The sequence below is a fragment of the Talpa occidentalis genome, unplaced genomic scaffold (assembly GCF_014898055.3).
Source record: "Talpa occidentalis isolate TD23 unplaced genomic scaffold, MPIMG_talOcc4v2.1 talOcc4.13, whole genome shotgun sequence".
In the NCBI taxonomy this organism is placed as follows: domain Eukaryota; kingdom Metazoa; phylum Chordata; class Mammalia; order Eulipotyphla; family Talpidae; genus Talpa; species Talpa occidentalis.
This window is the reverse complement of record NW_023601322.1, coordinates 64972108-64996674: the sequence shown is the minus strand read 5'-3', so window position 1 is coordinate 64996674 and position 24567 is coordinate 64972108. Positions and strand designations below refer to the sequence as shown.

Genomic DNA, 24567 nt, shown 5'->3' with positions numbered 1-24567 from the left:
TCTGCTCCCTCCTCTAACTCTGGTGAATTCTCTCACCTTCCCACGCTTCTAACTGTACCCAGTGCTTGTATAAATAAATAAATAAATAAACAAACAAACAAACAAATAATAAATAAATCTTAAAAAAAAAACTCTTATTGTTGGTTATAAATGTGTAGGAAAATGTAAACGACAGTAAAGCAATTTTTTAGTACTCTCAATCAATAATATTAGAAACACTGCAAATTTGTGTCAAAAAGCTTATCAAGACTTCTTTGCATAGTACTTGCCTTCTCTTCTCATCCTATAACAATATGGGCAAACATCCTTTCTAATTGTTGGCAAATTATCATAATCCTTTCTAAGTTTAGATCAGCTTCCAGCATTTTATCCTTTGCTCTTTCTATGTCAACATGAAGTATCTTTGAGAGTTCCTTGAATGTGAAATGGCTTGCCAGCATCACTTCTTCCAGGACATCATCATGTGTGTGTGTTTTTTTTTTTTTTTTTTGGTCATGACCACTTTGTTCGTTTATGTCAATAAATTTGCCCTCACTGGTTCCTCTGACTGCAAATTTAGAATAAATCTGACAGGAAAGATGTCAAATTCCATGGTTGGCTATTTTTTTCTGAATCTTCATTTAAATTTGACTTCTAGGAAATGACTTTTCATTACCATGCTGCACTTTTATCTTTTCTGGCTAATTCTCTCTTTTGATTATCAATATTTGCAAAATTTCACCTGGGTTTATAACTGGGAGACAAGAAGGCAACCCAATTACTGGCTTCTTGTCTGTGTGTGAACTGACTAGAAAGTAGGAAGTGACCAATCACCAATAGATGTTAGGAAAAGCAACAATTTGTTTGCAATCGTGGTGTGAATTTGCTTTTTTTTTTTATCAAGTGATTTGTGAATTGAAGAATGAGCAGTGAATGTTATACTTGATGAAATTATTCACAATTCATATGTCATAGTACCTTCAGTTTGAACGGTGTTATGAGGCGAGGGATTTGTGCTATTTAATGAAATTGTAATAATTAAAGTTCAAGCATATTGACACACTGCAAAGTGGAAATGCCCACACATGATAGGGGTAACTAGACAGTGTATGTGTGGGGTATTAATAGAGAGTCCCACCCGGTCTGCAGAGTCAAAGAAGGTTTCCTAGAAAAGGTCACATATAAGCTGATATTTGATAAATGGGGAGGAGTTAGTCTGAAGAAGGAAGGAGGAGTGTCAGGGGAAAATTGTTCTAGGCAGAGGTTGGCAAACACATAAAGCCCCAAACGTAAGAAAGTGCATGGGGCATGGGGTGGCAGCCCTGGTTGTTTCAGGCTGGTTGTGGGTGACAGCCTATTTCATTGTCTTGCCTGCCTCCAGCCCTACAGGCTATTGCTCTTGGTTACCAGGCAGCAGTGGCTGCTGTGGGTGGGAACCTCAAATGCTCTGTTTTGGGATAGTCACCCGATACAGCTGCTGAAGGACAGTCTACTGCTTCGTGCAGACCCAGGGGCCCACCTTTGGCAGCCGGGAAAGTCACCAGAAAAATGGAAACAAATCAAACAAAATGAATTCATGCTGGTTTGTATACTTGATGTAAGAAACACTAATTTTGAAGATACAAATATTCTACATACAGAGAGAAAAATCCCTTTTACAAGTCCTAGTTCAGAAAGTTAGTTCAAATCTTATATGAATACATGATAAACTGCATTTCTTATCAAACTAAACACAGCATATAGTGTCTTATTCTATCTGGCTAAAAGCTGAATGGTTATTATTAGCTGCCCAGCCCAGACAATACTTTTATAAATAGCTCATCTCCCCATTTTACAGATGGGGGAGCAAAGGTTAAGTCACTGTAGGGTTACAGATTCGAACCTAAGACTTATTCTAAGCCTGAACTTTTAGTCACTCTATTACCACTCTATTAAATTATAATTAATGTAAACAAACACCAATGTGAAACTGAATGATTATTTTGTATAAGATAAACAGACCGAGATAAATACTAGTCAAGAATGTCTTACCTTTGTAGAAACATGAGACAGAATATGCTAAAGAGCAGGAGTTTTCAGAAGTTTGGTGAAACTCAGTGGAATGCCAGGCATGAACAATGAATTCAAGATTCTATTAGGAAAGCAAAACAATAATATTATCTCAATTATTGAGTTAAGGAGATTTCACCATCTACATTCTAGCCATGAGTAAGACATTTATTTGAATTAGATAAGAAGACATAATGTCATTTGAAGGAGGCCCAGTAAATTTAATAATAGAGATAAATGAAACTGACAATGATCTCACACTTTATAAATCTAAACATGGAACCAAGGTTAGACACAGAGACCCTAGTGGTTGATGAATGAGCTTGTATGCTACTTTTCACACCATCTACTAGAGCCTGGACATGATTTTTGTTTCCGTTTTCCAAACAAGGAGATTAAGAAAGAAGTAATTCAATTCACATTAAATCATGAGCAGGAGCAAGAAACAACCTTGAACCTCCCCTACTCAAACAGCAGCTCTGTTGGTAATTTAATCACTAACTGAGTTGTGTAACTTGCCTATGACAAATGGTAAAATACCTAAAATGTGGAAATCTGCCAGAGCAATTCCTTCAATGGAAAGGGGGAGGGAAACCCTAGGTTGCTCACATAATTTCTGCTATATTGTCTCTTGCTTCCTGCCCTCAATTGCTGAAATTACTTTTGTTCTAGGGTAGAACATGGGGATAGTTCTGGATCTAGCAAGAGGGTGAAGTTACTACAACATTTTGGGATTTTCTACTTCTCTCCCCACCGCCACTTGGTACTTGCTATTACCAAATGCCACGAATGCAGATGCATGGCAGGCACAACCGTGCGGCTCCAGCAAGTTAAAATGTTAGCAAGGAATGATTATGATGTCCTCCATGGTCTAGCTTCTTCTTCATTGTATGGTCTAATCTCAAGGCTTTTTTTCCCCTGTCTTGTTCAATATTTAGTTTTGGACATGGACATTTTAAATACAATTAGTCTGGGCTATTCATTCCTTTCCTAATAACCAAAACTTTTCATTCTTTAGTTTCAACTGGAGCTTCGATTTCTCTTGAAAGCTTTTCTAGGTCATCTGAACTATATTAGGTCTCCTTGTCACCAGCATCCATAGCTGCCAGCACTTCTAGCATTAAATATGCTTCGTTTTCTCTGCAAGATTAGGAAGTCTGTGTGGGCAGGTTCGGTGCCCATCTTGTCATCATTGCATTCCTATACCCAGCACAGTGCCCAGGATGTCATCTATCCTCAGTATTTGCCTTCTTCTTTTTCTTTTTTCAGAAACTATTGTATTAAGACATATGCAAGTGTGTAAATGATAATATCACACCCCCAAGGTATTGACTATAGACACAAATCAACGTCCTTGCTTATCACTCCCTGATCAAATTCTGCTCTCTAGAGCACCTATTAATCTGAATTTGGTTGCAACTATTCCCATACATTTCTTAATATTTTCATTATGCATATATGCAAACTTAAAATATTGTTATTTTGAATGTTTTATTCTCTACATATGTAACACTGTATATATCCTTCTGCAAGTGGCATCTTTTAACTTTTTTTAGTGGTTCATTCCGGCTGTTGTATTCAGCTAGAGGTTGTTTTATTCTATACCACTCAATTGCTTAGCAGTTTCATTACACTGGTAACATAAAGTTTCAGTTTTTATTCTGTAAAATTGAAATAACAGACTTCTGCCTAACTGCCAAGGTTGTTACAATGATCAAGTGAAATATTGTTGCGGAAAAGATTTTGAAACTTGATGTGTTGTGCAACAATGGAACACCAACACATTTTATTACCAAATAATATGGCAGAAAAGTTGAAATGAAACAATACAAGAACATAATTTATCACCTGCTATGCTTAGAAATGTTATCACCTACAGTTTTTTTTTTAATCCTGGGGGTGTAAATAATACCTATTCCCAAAGGACAGATTGGCCAAAAATCAGTCTTTTGAGAGAAATATGTTTGGATCTATGGGTTTCCACTGCTATAAAATCCTAGCAAGGAGATTACGGAAATAAGTCAAATTGTTTCCAGTAAGGTATTTGTTGCAAAGGTTCTGTCTTTAAGCTCAGATGTATGTTAAAGCAGGAGAATTGTAGTGGTTTCAATTAAAGAGTTTCCTAGTGTAGAAGAGTTGGATTCAAATAGACTCTACTTTCCTTCTCTTTAATGAGGATAAGAAGATAATCTCACAGGACTGTTAGGAAGGTTAAATGAGCTAATGCACGTAAAGCAACATACTCAGCCATTTCAGTACGAGGCTCTAAACCAGGCTTACTTGAAATTTCTCAACAGGTGAGGCAAGGTTTCTGGGCTTTTGTTCCTCCCACGTGATCTCAATTCAGATTAACGCCTCTTCACCATTTTAAAGAGTTGGCCTTGGCGCACAGCCTCAGGACAGTCAGCTGTCATATGGCTACTGACATTTCTGAATAAATAGCCAAGGCTGCTAGAATATGTTAAGGGAACTGAGAGTGCTACCACTATTACAAAGTTTAGATCTGCCAAATATTTCTGACCTGAAAGTATTGACTTCTGATTTGAAAACCCAGGAAGAGCGGTTGGGTTAATTTGCTTAATAGTTAGCCAGCCACAAAAAGAGGGTTTCAAATTCATTCATAAAGTACAATTTTAATCATGCAATCTTGGTCTCATGCAAATGCTGGGAAAAGATAAGGTTAAAACCCAGTGTCAGAACTCTAGTTTCCTACAGATTTTTTCCTATTCATATCTGCTTTACCAGAATCCTTCTGTTTTATTCTTATGGTCATAATGACTCAAAGAATATATTTACCCTGTGCATTTGCACGCTGATGCTGTGTTCCTGGGAACTGACTTGTGTTGCAAGCACACACTTCTCTCTATAAACACATCCCCTGTAAAGGTCTCTCCATTACTAGGAAGGAGGTGAAAGAGCAAGGGGGAGGGACTAGGACAATGTCCTTTCTATTCTGTCAATAGTAATAGTAATCTTGGGAGGCTTCCTGGAGGGCATATGCCTACAAAAGGTGGGTGGAGATGAGGAGGTGGAATCTTGCTCTCACAGATTTCTTTTGTTACTATATATCCTCCACTTGTTCACTAGAATAGGCTTATTAAGCTCCTGATACCAGGCAACATAGCACAGTGGGTTGGGAACCAGACTCCTGGGGTTAAATCCCAATTGTGCCACTAATGAGTCGTGTGATCTTAGACAAGTTAATTTCTCTGTATCTCAATTTCTTCACCTGTAAAATAGGAATAATAATAGTATTGCTCTCATAGGATTGTTGTTGAGGTTGTGTAAGTTAAATCTACATGTTGAAATCTACATATCAACATCTACATCTACCTGTAATTCTTTAAACAGTGACTGGATAATTGTAACAGTTCAATAAATATTAGCCATTACTGATACTCTCTGTTAGAGATTGTAATTGGTATTGAGACTAGTACTACTGTAAAATGTTATAGACAGAGCTTTTCCGATAAGTTTATTAGTTTTTCAGGATGAAGAAGAGGATTTAAAAAAATAAAACCGAAACATTGTGGCTATAATCTTCTTGTCCATGACAAATAGTTCAAACTTGCTAAGCTGATGCCTAGGACTGGTTTGGCAGGCAAAGACACCAAACTATGTTTAATGGTAAAGAAAAATGCTATTTTCTATCTGCTAAATAAATTGTCCTTTCCAAATGGAAAACATTGCAGTCATTTCAGTTTGCCAGTGAGCTCAACCAATGCTGTTGGAGCATCACAAATGGAACGTAATATAAAAGTATACACATAATGTACTGTTCTAAATTCAAAGAGTGCATTTCTCTTACATGGCTATTCCCCGAAATTTTCAGAGAGATGATGCATAGAATGAGGTGGTTATTATGCTGAAAATGAACAGTAAAACAGAGGAGGGGTAGTAGGGGCTAATGGAGTTGAGGGAAACCATTAACTTGTATAAGAGGGGAGTGCATAAGAAATCACATTCACCCTTTCATTTTATGGGAAGACTAAACCTCTTACTACAGTTTGGAGTTCACAGATAAGAATCTTTAAAGAAACTGAAAAAAAAAAAAGCAAAACAAAAATGTCCACAAATGGAAAGCTTACATGTTTGCTCAATAGTCTATTGTTCAGCAATGCTCCTAAGAAAATGACTTTTTTTGTAACCCACATTCCTCACACTGCAGTCAAAGTCTGCAGAAAGATGCTGCTGCAACTACTATAGAAAACACACCACATAACTAGAATTCCTGGGGCATGGGTTGTTTTTATTGTTGCAGTTCTGCTTAGTTCAGACTAAGAATTTACTTCAAACTTTCTGCTGAAAGACTTTTTTTCTTTTTGGGAAAGGAAAGCTAGAAAATACAGTAGAGGGAAATATTTGAATCATTGAATAACTCAGAACTGTCATGGGCTTCAGAGCTCATTAGGAGGAAGACGATTATGACTTGGTAGGCCTGTAGATGTGGAATGCTGGAAAGCCCTAGACTCATCTGCATTTCTATCAGGAATATGTGGAAGTAGTGCTTTTTATGAGAAAGGAAGAAACTGGAAGACATTCAATATCAGAGCCTTTCCTCAGGGTTGATAGTGAATAAAAAAGAAAACCCCCAGTTGTATTAAATTTGAGGGTTGTAGCACCAGCCACAGTTTATATGTTTTTTAAAAAACACCTTTACAGGGAGATAATTCACATACTATAAAATTGACCCATTTAAATTATATATGAATTCAATATTTTTAGTATGTTCACAAGATTGCACAATCATCACATAATCAATTTCATAACATTTTATCACCACCCAAAGAAACCCCATTACTATTAGCAGCCACTCCCCATCCCTATTCCCCATCCCTATTCCCCATCCCATGTCCTAACCTTAGGCATCTGCTAATTTACTTCCTATTGCTATGGAATTGTCTTTTCTGGACATTTCACATAAATGGAATCATATGAAATGTTTAGTGATTTGCCTCTTTCACCTAGCATAATATTTTCAAGTTCCATCAATGTTGTATAATCTTCATTTTTATAAATTAATGAGTATTTTTTTATACCTTTTATGAACATAATATATTTTGCTTATCTGTTTATCAGCTGATGGACATTTAAGTTGTTTCAACTTTGGGGTATTATGAATAATGCTTCTGTGAACATTCATGTATAAATTTTTATGTGGACATATGTTTTCAGTTCTCTTTAGGTAGATACCTTGGAGTTGAGCTGCTGGTCATAGAATAGCTCTATATTTCCCATTTTGAGGAACTGCTGAATTGTTTTCCAAAGTGGCTGTATCATTTTACATTCCCAAGAGCAATGTATGTTGAAAAGTTACAGCTAAAATTTTTCACCTCCTTAGTACATTGTCTTTGAATCAGCTTTCATTTCATTCACTTGTCCACTTGTTTCATTCATTTATTAATGATGTGTTGAATATCTATTAGGCAACACTGGGCACACAGTAAGGAATTTGATAGTGGGTGGAATTTAACCTGAGGCTAGTTACTCGCTTGGTAGTGAGAATGACACAAAGAGGTATAAGAGCAGGGATTACGACAGTAGATCATTGTTACATCCTCTGTTATTCTTCTGCAACAACTCAGTATTTCTTATGTCAGAGTCTTTATGTATGCTGTTTCCCTCTATCTGAAATGGTTTTCCTTTTTTCTCTTCCTCTGGCCTATTTACTTGCGCTTTTAACTGAATTATTGCTTTCTTAGGGGAGTTTTCCTGATCCCCTAGGTGAGTTCCTCTTATTCAACATATGCATAGAGTCTTTACTTTAGCTATGTAGTATTTTCTATAGTCTAATGAAATAATTAATTGGGCAACCAGTGGTTTGAGGTACATCTTCCCTGTTGCTATGGTAGCCTCTCCAGGGTGGGTACCATGTCTATCTTTTCATTCTATTACATAGTGCTTGAGAGAACAAGCTCCAGAGTCAACAGACAGATGTGCTAAGAATCCCAGCTATAGTTAACAACCAAGAATACCTATTTTCCCATCTATAAAATGGGGACAATAATGATACCTACCTCACAGGGCTTTCTTGAGAATTAAACAACAATAGCATTTGAAGTTCCCAGCATGGTGCTTGGAACATAGAAGTCAATTGGTTAAAAGGTGCTGAGTGAATGAATGCAAAGTCTTATGGGGGAAATCCACCATGCCCAGTGGACTTGTGTGTGAAATCTGCCCTGCCCAGGGAGGCTGGGGAGAAAAGGCTGAATGATTAAGTAGATTCAATGACTCCTTAATAACATTCTGGACTCACAGGCATTCCCTTAGCAGCCTTTATCAAGACACCCTATCAGGGAGGGGTGATATTTTTCTGAGGCATTCTCTATAAAACCCATTAAAAACAATTCATCAAACTACATTTTTTGTATTACCGTGAATACCAGGTAAACAAAAATTGTCTAATTTAAAAGACAAATTTTTGGGGGGCAAACATTATTACAACTCACTGTTTAGCAAAAAGCTTAATTGGGGAGTCCAGCACCCCTGGAGTCCAGCACCTGGGCTCCCACAATAGCTCCTCCCCCTGCTATGTAGGCATCTATTTACTTCTTTAATAATATGAATTTTTTTAAAAGATTTATCTATTTATTTATACAAGCACTGGGTACAGTCAGAAGCGCAGGAGGGTGAGAGAATTTATCAGAGCCAGAGCGGGGAACAGAATAGGCAGACTGACGAAATACACTGCTGAGGGGAGCAGCGGGTGTGGCAGGAGAGGTCTGCATGCCATGCGGGACCCTCACTGGTGGCCGGGGATCGAACCGGCACTGCAGAGGCTGTGGGCAGCTTTGCAGTCAGGCGCTCAACAGTTGTGCCACCAGGGGAGGCCCATAATATGAAAATATTGATCTCATCTTCATTGTAGTGTTGTTGAAAGCATTCGATGGGACAGTGTGTGTATGGTTCTGAGCTCAATGTCTGCCTGGTTCATCTCATGGGCTCAAAGAATTTGAGTTACTTCCAGCTGTTAGTGTTGGAGAGGCTCTGGTTTCTGGTTATGAGAGATCTAAATCCCAAAGTATTACTTTCATTAAACTCTTGACAATCTTCCAAGGAGTATAAGAAACAAAGGGCATATAAAACACCCATTTGGTGCTATTTTATTGTAAGCTACATTTAATCGGATTGCCAAATTTTCCATTCATTCCCAAGAAGTCATAATTAAGAAAACAAACACTGAGTGGGTGTGTGTATTATTTGGGGGTGGTTAAAATTCAGCCAATTTTTTTTTGTCTGAGTTCACAGAACATGAAACAAGTTAATCTCTTGAGTATTCCAATTGTTTCAAATTAAGGTAAAAAGTCAGTTTCCATTCATATTCTTGTTCCTCAGAGAAATTTCTTCTGTTTTAGGTTTTCCACATTTTTCCTTCTATCACAGAAGAAAGATCTCTGCCCCTTTTCCTCCTTCCTTCCTTCCTTTTGCCTCCCTTCATCTTTCTTTCCTTCCTTGTTTTTCACTTCTGTATGTTAAATGTAGATAGTAGAATAACATATGATTCACAAGGTTGTTTGGAGAATTAAATGAGACATGTTGACTCCTTAGTGCAGCACCTAGCATGTGATAAGTACTTCTATACTTCAGTCATATTCTCATTACTATTTGGACACATTATCTATCTTGTTCCTTTCCTATTGGTTCTTCTGATTTTGTCTTTTTCAAACTCAAAGTTTTGGAAACAATTGGCTTATATTTCTTTGCCTGGTTCTTTCCATTGAAAGCAGCTGCCAGTAATGGGAGAGCATCATCAGAGTTGGTAAGGGCCAGCGGCTCAGCGGCTCAGATGAGAACTGGTTCTGCCTGAGATATGGTCATGGCATCGGTTAGTGTCTGCCTCAGGCCTGGCTGCCGCTGTCATGTCAAACACCTGCCCCAAGAGTTTTGGGTGATGGCCTTAGCTGTGCAGCAGTCAGGCAAAGGCAGGCTCCGAGGCAAGAACTGTTTCCATAGGGACCAGTCAATAACCCTAGAGTCAATCGCAAGTGCCTGCAGCCTTGTGTGCTGTATTAAGTGGCATCACATGGATCTTTGAGGTTCAATGTTCTAAATTGATGTACAGAGAGGGGCCAAATGCAATTCCTCATCATCTGATTATCAGCCTTCTGGACAGGTTTCTTGGGGTCCACTTCCCTAACCTAAGGATTGGGGTGATAGGAAAGTAGGACAGAGGCTGGAGTTCTCTGATTCTCTCCCTGAGCCTAACCAGGGAGAACTGTGGCTCTTAAACTTAATTGCCTTGTTAAATGCAGATTTCCAGGATCCATCCCCCAGAGACTCAGACCTGGCAGGTCTTGGATGGAGAGCAGGAAACTGCATCATAAGAAACTTCCCAGGCTTAGCTCTTTTGTAATACTTTTCTTATTAGGGGGTAGGTTTCACCACTCCCCACCAGCATGGTAGAAGTACCTTGTCTAGGCTGTACACTACTGTATCCTGTAGTCTGTCTTCCAGGAAGGGAGAGAAATGCAGCCCTGCTTTTCTAGAACTCAGAACTGAACAGGAATAAACTGGGGGCTTGTGAAAAACGCAGATTCTCAATTATTCAGTCTAATGTCCAAGAGTCTGCAATACTAATTATCTCCCGGTGTCGAGGCTGGAAGTTGCCACTCTGAGAAAGCTGGGGTGGAGTTTCCAAGGGTGCATTTTTGTCATCAGATCCCCTGCATTTGAATGATGGTTCCACCCCATGCTGGACAGTTCTCTTCTGTAAAACAGGGTCAATACAATTCTTCCCTAAAAGGGTCCTTTTGGGACACCTGTCAGATAATACATTGGAAGCATTTTGCCCAATATGTGGTGACGGCTCAATAAATGTTAACTCATTATAATTATTATGAATTAAACATAATTTAGTTAAACATTAAATCTCAGATCATGGCTTAAGACACTCTTATATGGTGGTCAATGCACCAATTCAGCATCAGACTGCCTGGGCCTGCATATTGGATGCACCACTTATTAGTCATAAGAACTTGGGCAAGTTTCTCAATCTCTCTGTGGCACAGATTTCTCATCTGCAAAATGAAGATAATAGTGGCACCTATCTCCTATGATTTTGGGGAAGACTGGACAAGATAATGCATCTAAACTCCTTATTCCAGTACCAGGCATCTGGGAACCTCTTTTATGTTACTATTACTGATCGGCTGTAGACCTAGACCTTTGGTGGTAGGCATGGGGTGGTGGTAAGTACATTTGTCAAGGTGTGAAGATGTACTTCCAAAATTTACACAGTGCTGTAAATCAACGTTAACTCAAGAAAAAAAAAAGCAAACAAATAGTTGAAAAAAGAAAAACATGATAAAATACATATGACATTAGATTTACTATAGTAACATTTATAAATGTAAAGTTCAGTGGTATTAATTGATATTGCTGTGCAACTATTACCAGCATCCACCACCAGAACTCTTCATTTTGCAAAACTGATACTCTGTGCACATTAAAAAGAACTCCATTCTGCCAGTCACTGACAACAATCTTTCCACTTTCTGTCTATGAATTTGACTACTGTAGGCATCTCATATAAGCAGAATCATATCCACTTGTCCTTTTGTGAGTGGCTTACTTCATTTAGTTTAATGTCCTCAATGTTCATCCATGTTGTAGCATATGTTAGAAATTTGTTTTCTCATTCATTTTTTTTATTGAGGTGGCAGTGGTTTACAACAATGTATATTTAGTGCACCCTCCAGTTCTATCAATGTTGCTACAAATGGCAAGATTTGTGGAAGTTCCTTCTTTGTGTGTGTGTGACCCTCGCGGTGGCTGGGGATTGAACTGTCGCTGCAGAGGCTGTGGCTGGGGATTGAACTGTCGCTGCAGAGGCTGCGGGCAGCCTCGCAACCCAGCGCTCAACCACTGTGCCACCAGGGGAGGCCCAGAAGGTCCTTCTTTTTAAGGCTAGATCATCTCCCACTGTAAGTAGAGGCAACATTTTACTTATCCACTCATCCTCTGATGGGCATATGGGTTACTTCTACCTTTTGGCCATTGTGAATAATGTTACTTTCAATGTGGGTATCCTTACAAAAGAAATAATATTACTTTTGTAGTTACAGAATATTTAACAGTTCTTATAAATTCTGACCCTAGTAAGAGATTTTTCTTTTTATGGAGAATGCCAAGAAATAAATAAGTAGAGAAACTTCTTTCATTTATTTAGTCACATTCTTACCTATCCATTGATTCCCAGTATTTCTTTAATCATTTACCAAGTGCAAGGTACTGTGCTAGTTGCTACAGGATTTAGTGACCAATATTCTAGCCGGCCATTGTGTGTACAAAAGTTTCATTTACGTAGGACTTTTCTTCTTTCTCAAATGGCCTGGAAACTCAGAGTTTAGGTAAAAAACTTCTCTCCCCTCGTATTTTTTTTTTTTGAGACTAAATAATTAGTTTATTTATTTTTTTTAACTTATTAATTACCAAGATATTTATTATTTCTTTTTTTTCTTAAATAATAAATTTTATTTTTATATTCCCCATACAATTGCAGCCCCCCCCCATTCTGACCCCAATCCCTCCCCTCCCGCCCCCGCCCCCTTAAAAATGTCTCTGGTTCATAGTTTTTTGTTGATTTTGATTTTCACTTTCTTATAGTTATTCATTTTCCTGGTCCCTTATTTAAGTTTTCTAGATTCCTATGAGTGAGACCATCCGGTATTTTTCTTTTTCTTTCTGGCTTATTTCGCTGAGCATGATCCCTTCCAGCGCCATCCCCTGGTATTTAAATAAAATTTCAGCCTCAAGCACACTCTGAAACTGCTTGAGTCCCAGACAGAACAACCCTCTTGGATGAGGCTGTTTTGCTCCCTGAACAATTTCAGAAGAATCTCAATCAAGACTGCAAGAATTGGGAATTTTTCAGAGGTAAAATCTATATAAAAAAGTGTTGAGGTAAAACAATCTGTCCTTATACTTTCTATCACTGAGAAACATATTTGGAAAGGTTTCTTTGTTTGTTTGTTCTTTAAAATATGGACAGATTATTTCAGTCTAACTTTAGGCAAATCATAGATGTGAACATCTACACAAAAATGCTTTCCAATCCCCTGTGCTTTAAAACTCATGGGGTGAGCTATCCTGTGGTGGCAGGACACTATGCATTTGAGGAAGTACCATGGCTGAGCATGTAAGTGCTTAAGCCAGACCACCTGGATAGAAATCTAGCTCACAGGATGTGAGATCTTCAACTCAGGACTTAATATCTCAAATCCTAGCCTCTTTAATTTGCAGTTTCCCCATTAGTAAGATGAGGTGAACAATCGTCTCCAGCTCATAGGATTTCTGTGCAGATTTAATGAGCTAATACTCATAATGGGTCTGCTTGTCACAGGGTCTGGTGCAGAGTAAGTGCAAATTAATGTGGGATATCCATCACAAAAATGAATGTGCTCCCTGCTGCTGGCTGCAGCTGCACAGACCATTTTTTAATCCCTCAAATATGCCATGCTCTTCCTCTTCCTCTGAACCCTTGCCCATGTTCTATCCTCTTTCCTCCTCACCCACTCTGACCCCTTGTCCCTTTCTAACCCCATTCAATCCTCATGTTCCATCAAAGATATTTTCTCTAAGAAGCCTCATCACCCTCAGGTCTGGTTACATGTTTTTTTTTAAGCTCCACAGATACCCTGGATGTATCTCTGCTGAGTTCCTAGTGCCCTGTACTGTCCTGGCCAACTAGAGTCCTTTACTGAGCTGCAAGCTCCATGAGGTTAGGGTCTTGCCATCTTAGTCTCTGTGGGACCTCAAATTAATGAATTTAGGAAATATAGACATGCACGCAGAGTGACCTTCCAACAGAAGGACCGTTACTTTGGGCAACCTTTCTCAGGCATGTTGACAATCCCCTGGTGTAGCATACCTCGTAGTGTCTAAGAAAAAAGCTTAAGTTAGTTTTCAAGTGAAAAGTCCATCTTCCAAGGACCACTTTGTTGGATAAGGGCAAACACATGATAGGAAGCTGATACAACTGCTCAGAACTCTAATTCAGGTTTTGCTTGAAGTTATGAAGATTTTTATAACTGGAAATGGAGATGGATGGTAACTAGACTTTTGGTGGTGATCATGGTATATAATATGTACAGACAGTGAATTACAATGCTGTATACCTGAAATTATATAATGTTATAAGTCAATGACATTTCAATAAAACTTTACAAAAAATATAAGAACGTTTTTAGCTATGCTCTTGTCTGAGACCAGAGCACACTGAATTTACTTGCCCTTTCTCTTCCTCAAACTATGGTCTCAATCCTCATTAGCAATTCTCAGCCCTGGTTTTCACACTGGCATGTTTGTCTCTTTCATTCTAAATGAATTGTAAATAACTATTGGGCTCACTGGTCAGTTAATTTCTTAGAAAGGCTATGTTCTTGGTAATAAGACATTTCTGTGCTATTTTTATTCAATCCATCAACCTTCTTGCCAAATTAATTTCTCTCAGATAACTATAACTATCATGGCCATAATATTAAACATTATTAAGTGTTTCTCTGTGCCAGGCACTGTGTTAATGTTATTACACCTCTGTGCAATAGAAAATGTTAGTATCCCCATTTGTGACTGAAGGAATCAAGGTAGGGAGAGCTTAAAAATGAAAATGAAAACGAAAAGAAAGAAAATGAGAAAACAGGAACTCAAACTCAGGTCTGTATAACTTCAAAGGCTGAGCTGCTAACCATGAGGCTCTATCACTGCCCTATAATTTTCAGTTATTATAATGTCCCGATTTGAAAGCACCAGGTACACTAAAAAATATACACTTTGTACCCAAAATGACTTAGCTACTGTGAACTTACTAAATCCATGCTTTTCATATTACATCTTAGCTTATATTTTGCCTTTTGTTTCAAAGGCAAATGGGACAGAACTATTTCATTTTCTCTTTTTCTTCCTTTTGGAATCAGGTACTTCCTTTTGTTTGTTCTGGGTGAATGCAGGAGGTTATGAGACTGTCAGTGGATAGTTAGCTCAGCTGGTGCCCTGTCAAGCAAGATTACACTGATGATTTTGTTTTTATGGGAACCACTTTGATACTTTTTGGTTCCATAGCTTACTGGTGGGCCTAATCCATACCAGCCATTTGACTAGAAATATTCTTTGATACAAGAGGGACTGGAGAGGCAGTGTGGATAACTCTGCAAATCCACTACTTCTTTTTCCCTCCCCTCCCCAAATCCACTTCTGTTATTGAACAAAATACCTCAATATGCTCTCTAAATTGCCTCCATTATTTCTTTGTGTATCTGTTTTTCTTTGTGTTGTATGTTAAGATTAAGATGGGGAGTGTTGGAGAGAGACTGGACATCAGTAATTCTAACTTTTGCTTTTAAAGTAAATTCTTGTGATTTACTAAATTCAGAAAACTAAGTTTGGTGAATACAGCATCTTTTTCACTTCTTAGTCAAACTGCTTTTTTATGTAAAAACTATGGTAGAGAAAGAGCTCAATGTTTCTCAGGAGGGAATAGGGAAGAATTGCTTAAATCTCATTTTCATATGGTATATGCTAGGTTCCATGCTTAGCACTGGGGTTCTGTAGGTCAATAATTCCTGCCTTCACCAGATTTATTATCTTATGCAAATAGAGATAATAAATGAAACCAATTTGACACTGGAATGCTAGAAAGAACTATCTTATGAGTATTATTAATAAAACTCTTGGTTGGAATATAAATGGAAAGAGTAGCACTTCCTTGCCTTTATTCTACATAATATGCTATAAAGCAAGCATTTTCCACCTAACTTGGTATCAATAGCAACCATATTTAATGTTGTATTTCCTTTTCTTTTTTCCTATAAAATTGATAAATCCTTTATTTGCTTTGATCCTATCAGTCAAAATATAGGAACCCCCCTCCCCAGAAAGTTGCATCTTTTTATTATGAGCACATTGCTAGCATATTGCTGGATGTGACAGGATGAGAATTTGAGAGAAGGCAGCTCTGCCACTAAGGGAATGCCAGAATGTTGGAGTATAGTGGTTAGCATAGCTGCTTTCCAAGTCTATGGGATTCTTAGTATGAATGTCCCAGGTTTTGGGGAGATAGACTTCAGGTGACTTGGGCAGGCTTGCTATGGGCAGAAACTTTAAAATAGATTAGCACAAGAGAGATGTAGGTATTAAGGATTGTAATTCTTACTGGCTACTTGTGAATAATTCAAATGAAGAGAAAAAAAGGAATATCTAAAGTAGGAACAGTGAATAGATTTAATCTTAAATGGCAACTCAACTGACTGGTAGCAGGATTTGGAACACTATTTGAGAAGAATTCTGAGCCTTATCTAGAATGCCATTCATAACAAACTAACCCTTAAATACACTGATGTTAGATCCAAATCCCTTTGCATAATGTAACTCCCTTTGAGTATTTGACTGAATCACAATTCAGAATAATTTTAGTATATTAAAACAGTGAATCAAAACCAACAAGATGAAGGCTAATAGGGATAACCATTTCTGCATTTACATTCAAAATTCAATTACTGGTTACATTTTGGGATTCAGGAAAACTGCTTGATAGCAGTTCATGAAAAAAAAAAAAAGATTTTACTTCCTATGAATTAACAGAATGGTGGGGCTATACATTATTTTTGAGCAATGGGGGGCTGCTGGAATCGAATGGAGCAACCCAACATCAGTTACTCCATTGGAATGGAATTTCAAAGTGTCTCTTCCAGTTGCTGCTTTGCTTGTAGATTTGAGTGTGTGGATAAGCTCTGGATTCCTGCAGTTGGGCATTTTCTCCCTCATAGAATAGGAATATGTTCATATGAAATAAAAGGGGAAGGTTCTAGAAAAGGCCAGGAACTCTTTTCTACGCATGCGCTTCAAATAGGCCAGAATCAGTAAAGAAATGATGTATCAAATGATTTTTGCAAATATATGGGTTTTTCCAAATTTGAAATGTGTTCTGCCCCAGGAGCTCTACCCTTAAACACACCCACATGCACATCAGGAAGAATCTCATCCATATGGTATATTCATTGGCACTTAACTCATCAAAATGGTTTTGTGTCAAAACCATTTGATTTTCAACTTGCCATTTAAGTTGCTCCAAAAAAGCTCCTAAAAGTTTATTTTCTTAAACTAGGATATGGAATGTAGTAAAAGGAATAAGAGAATCTAGGTTTTTCAATTTGAACTTAACAGAGGGAACTCACAAGAATTTTAAGTTTTTTGGAATCTGTTCTTTCACAATATATTGACCTTAGACACCATCTTATAAGGATAAAGATGATGATGATGATGATTATGGTTATGGCTATTGACTGATAGGGTTTGGGTTATTTTCAGATTGTTCCTGGAACAAACTTTCCTAGTAATTATGCTGCAAAAACAGTGAAGGCATAAAAATTGGAAAAAAAAGTTACAAAATAATCAGAGATAGTTGGACTGAAAATATTGGACTCATAAAAGACATTAAATTTGCATTCCACCGAAGACATGAAGAAAAGAAAAGGGACTGGGGCCTCCCCGGTGGTGTAGCAGGTTGAGCGCCGCGCTGTGAGGCTGTCCACAGACTCTGTAGTGCAGGTTCGATACCAGCCGGGGAGAAACCCACATGGCGTGGCAGACCTCTCCTGTCTCCCCCGCTGCTCCCTCAGCAGTGTCTTCAGTCCGTCTGCCTGTTCTGCTCCCTGCTCTGTCTCTGTGAATTCTCTCACCCTCCTGCGCCTCTGACTGTACCCCAGTTCTTGTATAAATAAATAAATCTTAAAAAAAAGAATAGGGACTATTCTCTGGCATCTTGTATATGTAAGTAAAATTTACCCACAGTAGACTGGAATCACAATTTTGGTCTTACTAAGACATGATCTACTCAGATCTGAGTCCAGATTTCAGGTCTGTACCTGAGCTGACTTTTGATTCAAATAGGTGATGTGAGGAGTAAGCACTATTAATTTAGAGTATTTTAAACTCACTTTTCTCCAACTATATTTGAAGAGAGGTCCATAAAGAATTTCAGTTCAATTGAGAGGCATGATAAAAGTTACAGAATGAAAAAGAAATGTGTAGATGGTTACAAATATTATCAGTTCAGGTGCTTTAATGAAGGGCCACAGAGGAATATTTAAGTATTGCATGGCAGAGAAGAAAATAGAAAATCTCTCTCTCTTTAATTCTAGCAGCCTCTGGCAATCATTATTTGTTATAAACTACATTATTATTCCAGAGGAATCATAAGTTTCTAATAGTCCATGCCTCATCTTCTTACACTTTTTCTAGCCAAGGAACTTTGTATACTTTTTAGTGACAAGAATCATCACTGTAAGCTATCAGTTATAATAGGCACAAGCTAGTTGCCAGTTCATGGCTGTTAGGTATTCCTTTTCCCAAGGATGTCATAAAAATACATATTTACTCTATCAACTCTTCATAATATTCTAGTTCTGTGCTCCTTTCTGAAATTCCAACTAAGAGCAGTGGGGCTGTTAAATTGGCTCCAGGATTTTATAAAGTAGCAAGGATGGTTTTGATTTTGAAAACAAAAATGTAGATGTGCTAGTCCAAGGGATGAAAACAGGCATTTTCAGATGCCCCAAAAGTTTTGTCTAAGAAGAGACTTTGTCTCAAGAAGGAACTAAACCAAATTTACTTTCTGAACAATTTCTGAGTAATGAACTTCAAATTAAAAAAAAAAAAACCAGCCTGAATTCAATTTACACACTATGGAGTCTCTCATTTCCCACTGATTTGATCACTGATTTCAATCCCTTTTGGGCAGAGTAGTAACTAAGCAGAAGAAAGAGGAAGGTTTTTGGTTTAATATTCTTCCCAACCATAAAGAATTAGTTTTCAGAGAGACAGCTTTTTCTGTATCATCTAATGGATTCTCTGACCAACATGGTGGTATTTTTTGAATAAACAAAGAGGATGATACTGTTTTTAAGAAGCTACAAACCATATCCCAATGGTAAAATTCAGTTTTTTATGTGACAGCCATCAACATTTTTGGCAAGTTCTTTTTTTCTTCTTCAATGTTTTAAAGAGTACATTTCCTATCCTTTATTTTACTTTCTCCTATCTCTGCCATTTTAAAATCCAATTCAAAATATCATATGTCTATCCTGGCCATTACTTATTTTCACTTCTATTTCCATTACATTCACTTCTATTCCATTACATCATTTCTGAAGTACATGTATAGCCACAGAATGGAAAACTAGAACACATCCTTAAGAATAGAGTAAGTTTGCAATAAAGTTTATTACATCAAATAGCAAAAATAAGGTCTAATGAAAGAATCTACTGCCTAGGAACACTTAATTTGTTCATTTATTAATGTAGCAAATATTCATTGATCACCTATTATGTGCCAGACACCATTGTAGGTGCTGAGGACTTTGAGATAGGTAAGACAGATAGGGTCCTTGTGCACATGGGTATTTTCTAGTGCAGGGAGGCAGACAATAAGCTAACCAACCAATCAAACAAATAATGAAAATAAGGGAATTCTAGGTGGAGAACTACAGTGAAATAAGTTGATGAGATAATCAAGTCACAATTTTATATTGGGTAGTCAGGGAAGACCTCTTAAGGGTAATTTAAGCTGAGGACTTACTCCAATTACCATATGCATAATGATTTACCCACGAATTTTGGACTTAAAACAAGAATTTATTATGCTCAGAGATTTCTCTCAGTCACGAATTCTGAGAGAGCTTCGTGGAGTCAGCTTATCTCTCTAGATGGAAGACTCAAAGGCTGGGATTTGGCACCATTTTAGCTCAGTCACATGTCTGGTGGTTGGCACTAATTGTTGGCTGAGTATTTAACTGCTATTGTGGGCCAGCTTACATATGGCATGTCTCTCCATGTGTTTTGGTCTCCTTATAACATGGTGGCTGGGTCCCAAAGCAGAGTATCCAAAGAGATAAAAGTGAGCCATGTTAATTTTTTTTTTTTTGCTGTAACCTTGGGAGTCATGTCACATAGTGTCACTTCTGTACTCTGTTGGCTAACATGGTTACAAAGATCCACCTAGTTTCAACTGGGACAATGAAGACCCTACCTCCCGACTTCACATTGTATGATATATACTGTGTGGCTGTGATTGGAAAACCCAATATGCTGCAGGTCTGAATAATAAGAAGGAGTTAGGAATGTGAAAATCAAGGAGAAGAAACATTCCAGGTAAAGGTCCTAGGTAAAAGTTAACTTGGCTCATATTTAAATCACAGATACAAGGCTGAGTAGTAAGGCATAAAGAGAAAGGGAAAGAGTGGTACTAGATAGAGTTGGGAAGGTAGGCAGGGGCAGATCAAGAAAAAATAACTATCTCCACTCAATCAAGAGAGGAAGAAGATTGGGCATGGAACTCATTCAAGCCCTTCTTTGGGCACCTTCTTACTTCTTTGGATCAGGTTGTCAACCTGGGCCTTTATTTCTGTCGGTTCACATACTTACTTAGCAGTGCTTTGACTTGAAATTCCCTTTGGTGCAGATTTTTTCCTTTCTAGATACTGGACAATAGAAATAGATGGAGAATAGAAATTCTATTCCTCTAACCTTTTAAGTTGCTTTTTATCTAGTTGGAGAGTAATACACACACACGCATTAACTAAAATGTAACCCAGTAAGGGCCTCCCTGGTGGCGCAGCGGTTGAGCGCTGGGTTGCGAAGCTGCCCGCGGCCTCTGCGGCGCCGGTTCGATCCCCGGCTGCTCCCCGGCCACCAGAGGAGGGTCCCACATGGCGCGCAGACCTCTCCTGCCGCCCGCTGCTCCTCTCAGCAGTGTACTTCGGTCCTTCTGCCTGCTCTGCTCCCGCTCTGGCTCTGGTGAATTCTCTCACCCTCCCGCGCTTCTGACTGTACCCAGTGCATGTATAAACAAACAAACAAATAAATAAATAAATAAAACATGCCTCTATTAAAAAAAAAAAAATTAAAAAAAAAATGTAACCCAGTAAAAGTTAAGGTTCAAATATGTGGTAAGAATCAAATGTGCTCCAGAAGTCAGGAAGAAGAGATCATTGTATTTCTAATTGAAATGAGTATATCTTAGCAGTTTTAAAAGGAAGTAGTTATATATTTTTGTGCTGTAAAAAACACCACAGACAAAATAAAAAGATAAATGATAAACTAGGGAAAAAATAATTGCTGTACATGTGACAAGGGCTATCTTCATATAGAGAGAACTTGTACCATCAACTACACAATATAGAACAATTGAAAAATGAGGAAAGATTACAAAGAAGAGACTCAGAAAAAGAAGATCAATAATCATGAGGACATGTTCAATTTCATAAGAAACACAAAACAACACAAAATGCTTCACTAGATTGACAAAAATGGCATCGAAAATAAATCACTTTTTACAAAATTGACAGCAATGACAGCACTTGTGAATGCTCAGTGTTGGTGAAGATGCAGGAAATATTGACCATATAGCACACCACTGCACAAACTTTTTCAATGGAAATTTGACAATATTTATTAGAGTTTAAACTGTGTATTTTCTTTGCTCTAGTGATCACACTGTTTGAAAACAATCTTATGGTTATATTTACTGCTATATATAATGACACATGTTTGAGGATGTTGATTTCCATATTTATTTATTTATTTTTATTTTTTTTTTATAATAAATTTTATTTTTATATTCCCCATACAATTTCAACCCCCCCATTTTGACCCCAATCCCTCCCCTCCCTCCACACCCCCCCAAAGTGTCTCTGGTTCATAGATTTTTGTTGATTTTGATTTTCACTTTCTTATAGTTATTCATTTTCCTGGTCCCTTATTTAAGTTTTCTAGATTCCTGCTATGAGTGAGACCATCCGGTATTTTTCTTTTTCTTTTTGGCTTATTTCACTGAGCATGATCCCTTCCAGCGCCATCCATGTTGCTGCAAATTGCATGTGTTTATCTTTTTTGAATGATGAGTAATATTCCATGGTATATATGTACCACATCTTCTTGATCCAGTCATCTATTTTTGGGCATTTGGGCTGTTTCCAAAGCTTAGCTATTGTAAATAGTGCTGCTATAAACATAGGGGTGCAGGTGTTCTTTGGAATTGATGTTTCTGTGTCCAATGGGTAAATACCTAGGAGTGGAATTGCTGGATCATATGGAAGCTCTATGTTTAGTAGGTCCAGAAATCTCCACACAGCTCTCCATAGTGGTTGGACCAGTTTGCACTCCCACCAACAGTGCAGGAGAGTTCCTTTTTCTCCACACCCTCGCCAACATTTGTTGTTGCTAGTTTTTTTAATATGTGCCATTCTCACTGGTGTAAGATGGTATCTCATGGTAGTTTTGATTTGCATTTCCCTGATTACAAGTGATGTTGAACATTTTTTCATATATCTGTTGGCCATTTGCATTTCCTCTTCAGAGAAGTTTCTTTTTAGCTCTTCTGCCCATTTTTTGACTGGGTTATTTTCTTTGTTGTTGTTGAGTCTCATCAGCTCTTTGCAGATTTTTGTGATCAATCCTTTATCATTAGTGTTGTGTGCAAAAATGTTCTCCCAGTTGGTGGGGTTTCTCTTTGTTTTTGTTATTGTCTCTTTTGCTGTGCAGAAGCTCTTTAATTTGATGTAGTCCCAGCTGTTTATCTTTGCCTTCACTCTCACTGCTTTGGGTGATGTGTCTGTAAAGATGTCTTTGATGTGCAAATCACGTAGTGTTTCGCCTATATTTCCTTCTATGTATTTTATGGTTTCAGGTTTTATGTCTAGTTCTTTAATCCATTTTGAGTTGGTTTTTGTGTATGGTGTGAGGTAGTAGTCAAGCTTCATTCTTTTGCATGTAGTGGCCCAGTTTTCCCAGCACCATTTATTGAACAGACTTTCTTTGCTCCAATGCATATTCTTTGCTCCTTTGTCAAATATTAGTTGACCATAAATCTGTGGGTTTATTTCTGGATTTTGTATTCGATTCCATTGGTCTGTGTGTCTGTTCTTGTTCCAATACCATGCAGTTTTGATGATTATGGCTTTGTAGTATAGCCTGAAATCTGGGAGTGTGATGCCTCCATTTCCTTCTTTTTTTTTCAGGAGAGCTTTGGCTATTCGGGGTTTTTGGTGATTCCATATGAATTTCATCAATAATTGTTCTATTTCTTTGAAGAATAACATTGAAATTTTTATTGGAATAGCATTGAATCGGTATATTGCTTTTGGTAGGATGGCCATTTTAATAATGTTTATTCTTCCAATCCATGAGCAGGGGATGTCTTTCCATTTCTTTGTGTCTTCTTTTATTTCTTTTAACAGTGTTTTATAGTTTTCTTTGTAAAGGTACTTTACCTCTTTTGTTAGATTTATTCCCAAGTATTTGATTTTTTTTTGTTTCAATAATAAAGGGGATGGTTTTTTTCATTTCTTCTTCTTCAGATTTATTGTTAGTGTATAGGAAGGCTTCTGACTTTTGCATGTTGATTTTGTATCCTGTCACTTTGCTGAACTGATTGATGAGTTCAATTAGTTTTTCTGTGGAGTTTTTGGGGTTCTCTATGTATATTATCATATCATCTGCAAATAGTGATAGTTTGACTTCTTCGTTTCCTATTTGGATTCCTTGGATGTCTTTCTCTTGTCTTATTGCTCTGGCTAGGACTTCCAGTATTATATTGAAAAGCAGTGGTGAGAGTGGACATCCTTGTCTTGTTCCAGAACTTAATGGAAATGCTTTCAGCTTTTCACCATTGAGAATGATACTGGCTGTTGGCTTGTCATATATGGCCTTTATGATGTTGAGGCATGTTCCTTGTATAAAAAGAATTTCAAGGGCTTTTATCATGAATGGGTGTTGCACTTTGTCGAAAGTTTTCTCAGCATCTATTGATATTATCATATGGTTTTTATATTTATTTTTGTTGATGTGTTGGATAATGTTGATTGATTTTCGGATGTTGAACCATCCTTGTGTCCCTGGAATGAATCCTACTTGGTCGTGGTGAATTACCTTATGGATACACTGTTGGATTCTGATAGCTAAAATTTTATTGAGGATTTTTGCATCAGTGTTCATTAGGGAGATTGGCCTATAGTTTTCTTTTTTTGTGTTGTCCTTGTTCGGTTTTGGTATTAGTGTAATGTTCGCTTCATAGAACGTGTTTGGTATTATACCTTCCTTCTCAATTTTTTGGAAGAGTTTGTGAAGGATAGGCACCAATTCGTCTCTGAATCTTTGGTAGAATTCATTTGTAAATCCATCAGGTCCTGGGCTTTTGTTTTTGGGGAGGTTTTTGATTACCATTTCAATTTCGCTGCATGTAATTGGTCTGTTTAGGTGTTCTATTTCTTCTTTATTTAGCTTTGGGTGATTGTAGAGTTGTAGGAATTTGTCCATCTCCTCTAGATTGTTGAACTTGTTTCCATATAACTGTTCATAGTAGTTATTAATTATTCTTTTGATTTCTGCTGTGTCCGCTGTGATTTCTCCTCTTTCATTTATTATCCTATTTATTTGTGCTTTCTCCCTTTTTGCCCTTGTGAGCCTGGCTAGGGGTTTATCTATTTTATTTATTTTTTCGAAGAACCAGCTCTTGGTTCATTGATCTTTTGGATTGTTTTTTAGTTT

The 24567-nt window shown here is 37.6% G+C and overlaps 1 long non-coding RNA gene across 2 annotated transcripts in view; it reads right to left on the bottom strand.

Moving 5' to 3' along the window:
- LOC129145619 (uncharacterized) overlaps positions 1-24567 on the bottom strand; it is a 649656-nt gene that overhangs the window by 68289 nt on the left and 556800 nt on the right. For both annotated transcript variants that reach the window (XR_008551418.1, XR_008551419.1), the window contains exon 5: positions 2011-2110. This is a non-coding gene — a long non-coding RNA (uncharacterized LOC129145619). The remainder of the gene's footprint in view (positions 1-2010; positions 2111-24567) is intronic.